Genomic DNA, 7,222 nt, shown 5'->3' with positions numbered 1-7,222 from the left:
CAGGGAACTGGGTTCTCATGTCCCCTCTGTATCTTCACCTGATCAGAGGGATAGGGGACAGAAGACTGGACTCATCCTGTCCCATGGCCATTGGCACGATCTGTGAATGGTTCCTTAGATTTGCCTTTGCTCTCCTTTTTCTGTTTGGTACCAAGACACAGGTGTGCCCCTACCCTGGTCTCGGTTGTCCTATTTAAGGGATACTAAGCTTACTTCTGCAAGTGTGGCCATGCTTGGTGATATCTGTGCTTTAGAAGCAGACTGCTTTGTGTTAGGTCTTCTGTGGGCTAATCACAGGTCCTAGTACTCACCTCCTCTCCTAAAGTGATATAGATATGTTTCACCACTTCTCCTGAAATTCACAGTAAAATTATGAAGTCCTTAAGTAGATATAAAACTTAGGACTTGAGCTGGCTGTGTTTAGATAAACTTCCCCAATGTCTTGGTTTGACCTGAATGGTCACTGATACAGGATGGATATTAAGTAGCCTGAAATAGATATTGGATATTGGAATATCAGATACAGGTTACAGATATCAGATACACATGGAAGCATCAAATTTGCTGATGGGCTGGCCAGACAAATATGATTTGTACAGGGGAAAAAGAGTGCTAAGTCCACATTTTAAAGGCTAAGAGTTTTGATCAGAACTACACACTTTTTTATGACTTCTTTTCACCCTAAACTTACCCTCAGCCTAGCAGCCCCAATGACTAAGCAGTGAGGAGCACTTGCTTCCATGTTGACATCGTATGTTTTCTTGCCAGTGTCACCTTGCAGGGATTTTTAAACATGAAGTGTGGACACAAGTAGAAACAGTGATAATTTATTTCAATTATCAATGTAGCTGGAGAGGTGAAACTAAGCTCATCTCTCCTTCCATTCCACCATATTTAATATCAGTCAGGCAGCCAACCTCACATTCAATGCATTAGCAGTTATTAAATTGGTTCAAAATGTTTTATGACTGAGATAGGACAGAGTATTTCTCAGATGACGTTACATACATGCATTTTGTTTTTATTGTTTTTATAGATTTTTAGGCTTTTGATGTCTCCTGAGGCACCCTGTACTGTAAATGCCAGCTTTTGTTTGAGCAGGCAGTAAATGTACAGGTTTACTATCTGTGGTGTCCTTTGTCTTTCCTAGCTTTACTCTGATCTGTCAATTTGTCAGCACTAGAAATCAAACCACGCTCTGTCTGTGGGGATAATTCATCTGTTTAGTGTGAAAGAAAGAATGAAGCTTCTGTGATAAAGTAGCACTCCTGACCACAAGCTTACCCACGCTTGCCCTCATGACTGCCAGACTATATTTTTAGGTGATTTCAAACTGATAGACTCCCATACTGAGCCATGTTGCTACTGCTGCAGGTGTGGGGGTTCTACCAATGCACACAGGGCTGGTGTAGTCATCCTGGTCTCTAAGATATCATTTGCTGCTGTGGTAAAAAAGCTTACAAATTCAAGGTTTAAATTTCCCAGGGAAGCCTTCCACAGTACCCCAAAAATGCAACAATGAAACAAACCAATGAATTTATGCTGGACAACAGAGATTTCTCTGTGACCTGCAGTGCAGTGTGGTGCAAATCACTGCTACATGATCTTGTCAAAGTGGCAGTGCTTACTAGGTGATAGTTTTGGAGGCTGAAATTTAATGTGAATATAAGAAGATGGTCAGTGTCTTCGAAATACACTATGGGGTAAAGATAGCAGAATTGCCTATAAGAAAAATATTGTAAGGGTAGACTAAAGAAAAAATATACAGGAAAAGAAAGAAGCTAAAGGACGGGGAAACACAGAGAGGAATTTAGAGAGCAAAATATGTGAGAAAATTGGAAGCAACAATGAAAAACTGAGAGGAAAAAGTGAAAAATTAAATGTGAAGAAAGTACAATAATGAAAGAAAAATAAGAAAAACCATCCATCTTTGGGATTAATAAATGTTAATAACATTTCCACTCTATTAATATTTTCAGATCAGAAAATGAAATATTAAGAACAGTTTATGTGAAATACAGAGGGGTCTGTTACATACTTGTGAGTTGAGATATGGGTGACTGTCTGGGGTATGGCCCAAGAGTTGGAATACTTCATATTTTTATTACAAATTGGCTTAATTACTCTACAGTTATCCTTGTAGATAGCTAAACAAAAGCATTTGCAAGATTTAAGAATCATTTATCTAGAGAAAGACTAATGTTTTTGAACAAGAAATATAAGTCTTTGTAACAGTGCAAAAGATGATATGGAGACAAGACATCACCTTAAAATCAGAGAAACAGCTTCATGCCTCTTTTCTCCTTATGCATCAGTTCTGTGTTGAAATACCTCATTTGTTTTAAATTTTTCAAAAATATATCCTTAAATATGCTGCTTCTTCATCTCCACACCACAGATGCAAGCACTGGGATTGCATTCTTTCATCCTCTGTTTTGCTTGAGAGAACCCACAACACAGACATCGCACTTACAAACAAGGAGAAAGAAGGTGCAAGTGAGAAATGGGGTCCTTCATTCTGGGGATTAAAAATACACTCTGGACAGGCCAACAGATAATATAAAAGCCTAGAGAGCTGTTTCAAAGACATTTGCAGTTTCAGATAGGTGCAGCCTCAGCCTGCTGTTAACTGACTCAGGATGCAGCATCACTTTCCTGGCCTATGTATGCTTAATGCTACCTTACCAACTTAACAGCTATATGTGCACCATTAAATACTCTATTTATTCTATAGAAATGTTGAAATACCTTGATTCTGTACCCAAAAACAAGCCCTTGCTGTCTGTGATGTTAGGTAGAAGACTGATTTGATCAGACCAACAGCATGTTTGAGGATGAAGAATGTTAGGGTTAAAACAAAGACAATGTATATGAAATGGTGATATTTGGCAGAAAGCAGGGAAAGAACCTGGGAGTGTAAACAGTAAACAGAGCCACAAAATTATCAGCAAAATGTATTTCTGCAGTCAAACAGGAAAGTGTACACAGGTACCCAGGAAACAAGAGAGAAAATAATTCCAGATGCCTATGTGTGCGGAATTACGGAATTTAAAATGTGGCACTTCCACACAAAATTTTTTACAAAAATTTTTACAAAATTTTACAAAAAGCAGGCCAAAGAAAAATATAGAAGGCAAGCTGAAATATAGACTGTGCTAGATTTGCGGTCCTGGGAGAGAAAGTGATTTAGAGACATATGGATCATAATGTTATTTCTTTTCTGATTTGTGAGTTTAAGCACACCACAGACACATTCAGTATTTTACATAGTTTTTCATATATTGCTATATTCAAACAATTAGGGACCAAATTATGTGATCTAAACTTATGGCCATCTTCTGTTACCTATTTCAAACTAGTACTAATTTTAGAGTACACAAATTGTCACCCACCAACAAACTATTAGGGCTGAAGGTAAAACTTACAGTTAGAGTAGGTATTAATAAAAACAAGCAATTTATTTTAATTTTTGAGATTCTAGATCTTTTTTAAATAACTATTTTATTTTTCTTTTTTCCTTAATAATGAAAGACCTTAATATCTTGGTTAAGTGTTGAAAGAATTCCACACAATATGCATCTATTTAATATGTTCTTCCTCTTCCTACTTATCTCTCCCATCATTCCCAGGGAGGCTCTTTTGCAGGTGAAATTCTAGAATGTTGTTTCTTATGTAGAAGCTTTAAATATGTTCATATGTTTGCAAATGCACTTTGTCCCTTTGAATGCATAGCAGACTTTTTTGCTCTGATAAATTACTTTGGCTATTTTGTGTTCTCTTTCCAGCCTCTTACATAAAATGTACCCATTTATTTCCTAGGGTTGAACAATAAAACTATAAAAAACTATAAAAAACTATTACAAAAGTCATTAATGGTCTCTGTACAGGTTGCCCATCCTCCAGATTCAAAGTCAGTGATCAGAGCTACAGTCACTGTTGGAGGAAGTGGCCATTTCTTCATTTCCACCAGATATGGCCAGCTGTTCCCTAAGAACATTCAAACTGTTATCTCAATAAGATCAATGAGATCAGCTGAAATTTAGCATAATAGATATTTAGAAAAGAAGGTCTTTGAAGAGGCATAAAAATATTTAAATCAACAATACAAAGAACTCACCCTGACACCAGATGAGTTTTGTTTTTTCTACAGTCCATGACACCATGCAGGAGCTGTTTAGAATGATATGTCTGTATGTGAATCACTGCAACATTTTACAATTTACATCTTTATTTCCAATTTTACCAAAATATATCTTTATTTACCTGTGTTATAAGCAGAAAGTAAATACTGAAGTTGTGGGCCTTACGGAAGAAATGCCAGTCATAATATTAATTTGGTGTTATTTTTCATGTGGAAAGACATTTATTTTTCCTTTGTGTCAATGCAATACTTTACGAAGCTATAGATCACTTTCACAGCCCCGAATTGTGTCTAGTTTCTTACAAATCAAGTTGGTAATAGCTATAAAACCCCATCATTTAATGTCCACCTCACTTCACTCGTTTCAGACTGCTACTGGACTCTGAGTTAATTATGGAACATTTTAAATCTTTACTACCTCATTTTTGCTATAACAGGGAAAGTAAGGATATGGGGGAATTTGCTTTTCTCAGATGAACTTAAAGCTACAGCATCATAGCTGAATATGAATGCCTTGAGTACAAACTCTATGTGTGTTGCTCATTTTTCTGAGATCGCAGGGATTTTAAGTTCTGGAGTGGTTTTAGCTCTTTTGTCTATGTAATTTCAAGATGCTTTTAAAGCTGTTGAGTTTCCTTATCAAATGTCCCTGTGAGATGACCTTGTTCACCCCTTGTCTACCCTGTCACTGTCTGCTTCTTGGGAATATTTCATCCTTTCTCTCTCTTCTTGTACTGACCTCATCCTAGCCTTACCTGAATACTTGTGTACAAAATCATAGCCACTCTGCTAATACAGTCTACCTCAGTTACTATGAAGAGGTTTTAAGGTGTGAGGCTAGGTCTAGGACTGTTCTATATATAATTACTAGCTAAAATTACACAGATGATTGTATGCCATTGTTTTCCATACATGCTGGCCTTCCTTCCTTTCACATTCCACTGAAACATACAGCAACTGAATCATTGCTTGCAAAGAGTTATTATTAATTATATTTTATTTGAATGGTAGAATTTAATCACTGTAGAATTTATTTCTCTGCAATAAAAAATAATAATAAAAAAAACTACCACAAACAAACAAACAAACAAAGTGACCACCACCAAAAAACAGTGTTAAAAATAACCTGTGAATAAAATTCAAAAGCAGCTGAGCAGGGAATATGACAAATATTATTATGGTTCCTTGATTTATAGCAAAATTTTAGGGCTAAAAAGTGATGCAAAATGTGGTTGCAGTTACTGTTAGCTTGGTCACTTCTTTAACCAGTGAAAATTCCAGTGTACACGGTAGGTATGAGGTCAGAATATGGGACACATTTCTTTTTCCTTTATAGACTAAGAATTTCCCTCTTGGTGTAAATGGAATAGGGAAAAAAAAAAAAAAAAAAGTACTGTACTGTCCTGTGTATGTTTCAAATACAAAATAGGATCCATTTTAAAATAAGACACAACTAAACTCCAGACCCAGCCTGTGGATAGCCAGCTGTCTGCTTATGTCAGCATTTGACTTTGCTGACATTCTATACAAATGCTTTTGTATATGGACTCAGCTTTCTTTAAACACTTCAGCCAATTTAGTCTTGGCTGAAAATATAACCACCAGCTCTATGATGACTGTTTGAGTTGGCTGCAGGGAAGAAGACAATTCCTGGTTAGGTAGAATTGATAAGAGGAAGATTAGATTTCTTGTGTGAGGGTGTTCCCTGTATATCTTAGGAATGATCATTTGAAAAACATTGTGCCTAAGTAATGATTTCTAGCTTAAGCATCGCCTAGTTATTTCCAAAGGGAAATGTGGAATTTGGAAGGTGATCTGATTTGGATTCCATGAGTTCTGAATATGCCTTCTGAAAGAAGAATGACAGCTCCTTGCAGAAGCTCGGAAACGGTGAAATTAAATATTTAGTCAGAGCTGGATTATATTGCTTTATTTTTTCCACAGCTTTGATGGATAAACTGATATTTTGTACATTTTGGCCATGGCAAAGGACCAGAAACTGTCTGTAGAGACACAGTCAGAAGCTCCCACAGTTCCTATGATTTTGTTATTGTCAGCAGCAAATCAAAAGACCAGCAAAGAAACAAAGTGTCAATAATAGGGAAAAAAAAAAAAAAAAAAAAAGCCTTGTTACAAAATTCATTTTTCTGTTATTAATAATAATATTAATATTAATAATAACAAAACAGTGGCAGACACATTCTTAAGTTTCCCTTTTGTGTCCTGTGCAATCCAGAGCATAACTGTAGTACTTTCTTGCTTCAAGCCATAATAACTGAAATTTGGCATGTTTACCTACCTATTTCTAAGTTTGCTTTCTGCATTCAGTTGTCACATTTTCTCATATCAACAGATTGCCAGGAGCAATATTGGTAGATTAGTTTACAAATGGATGCAGTAGATTGTTACAGTCACTTGTTTTCTCTCAGTTCTGAGCATTATTGTACCAATTCATCGTTCAATAAAGAGCACTTACAGTTAATATTGGGATTTTATAGAGCCTCTTCCAAACTAATTTAATGTTTTTCTCATGCTGAATTGGACTTTGAAAAGACTATTGATCTTGAATGTTTTTTTTTTTCTTCTGTATTCTCTTTACAGTTTTTTCACTTTCCAGCATTGCTACATTTTTGATAGGTGGTGTGGGGCTTACCCACACTGTTTGGAAAAAAGTGACAGATTGGATTTCTTCTCAATTTAAAACCACCAGAAGCCAAAGATAAAAAACAAACAAACAAAAAACACACAAACAACCCCCCCAACACACTTGTCCCACCTTCCCCCCCCCCTTCCCATTTACTATGTTTTTCTTATTACGGGAAAATAATTTGGAACAGGACAAAAATTTGGAACAGACAACCAGCTGAAGCCAAACTTCATCTCAGTCTCTCCCACAATGATATCACTATACATCACAGTTATTAATGTGCAGATGATGTACAACAACAACAACAACAACAACAAAAGAAGCAACTTTAGAACAACTTTTCAGTCGAAGGATGCCACTGTCACTTATAAGTATAAAAAGGATTTAAATCAAAAGAATATGATGAGGATAAACATCTTAGAAATCCATTGCTT

The sequence above is a fragment of the Aythya fuligula genome, chromosome 3, assembly GCF_009819795.1.
Source record: "Aythya fuligula isolate bAytFul2 chromosome 3, bAytFul2.pri, whole genome shotgun sequence".
NCBI classification, from domain to species: Eukaryota; Metazoa; Chordata; class Aves; order Anseriformes; family Anatidae; genus Aythya; species Aythya fuligula.
Note: the sequence above shows the minus strand (reverse complement) of the source record.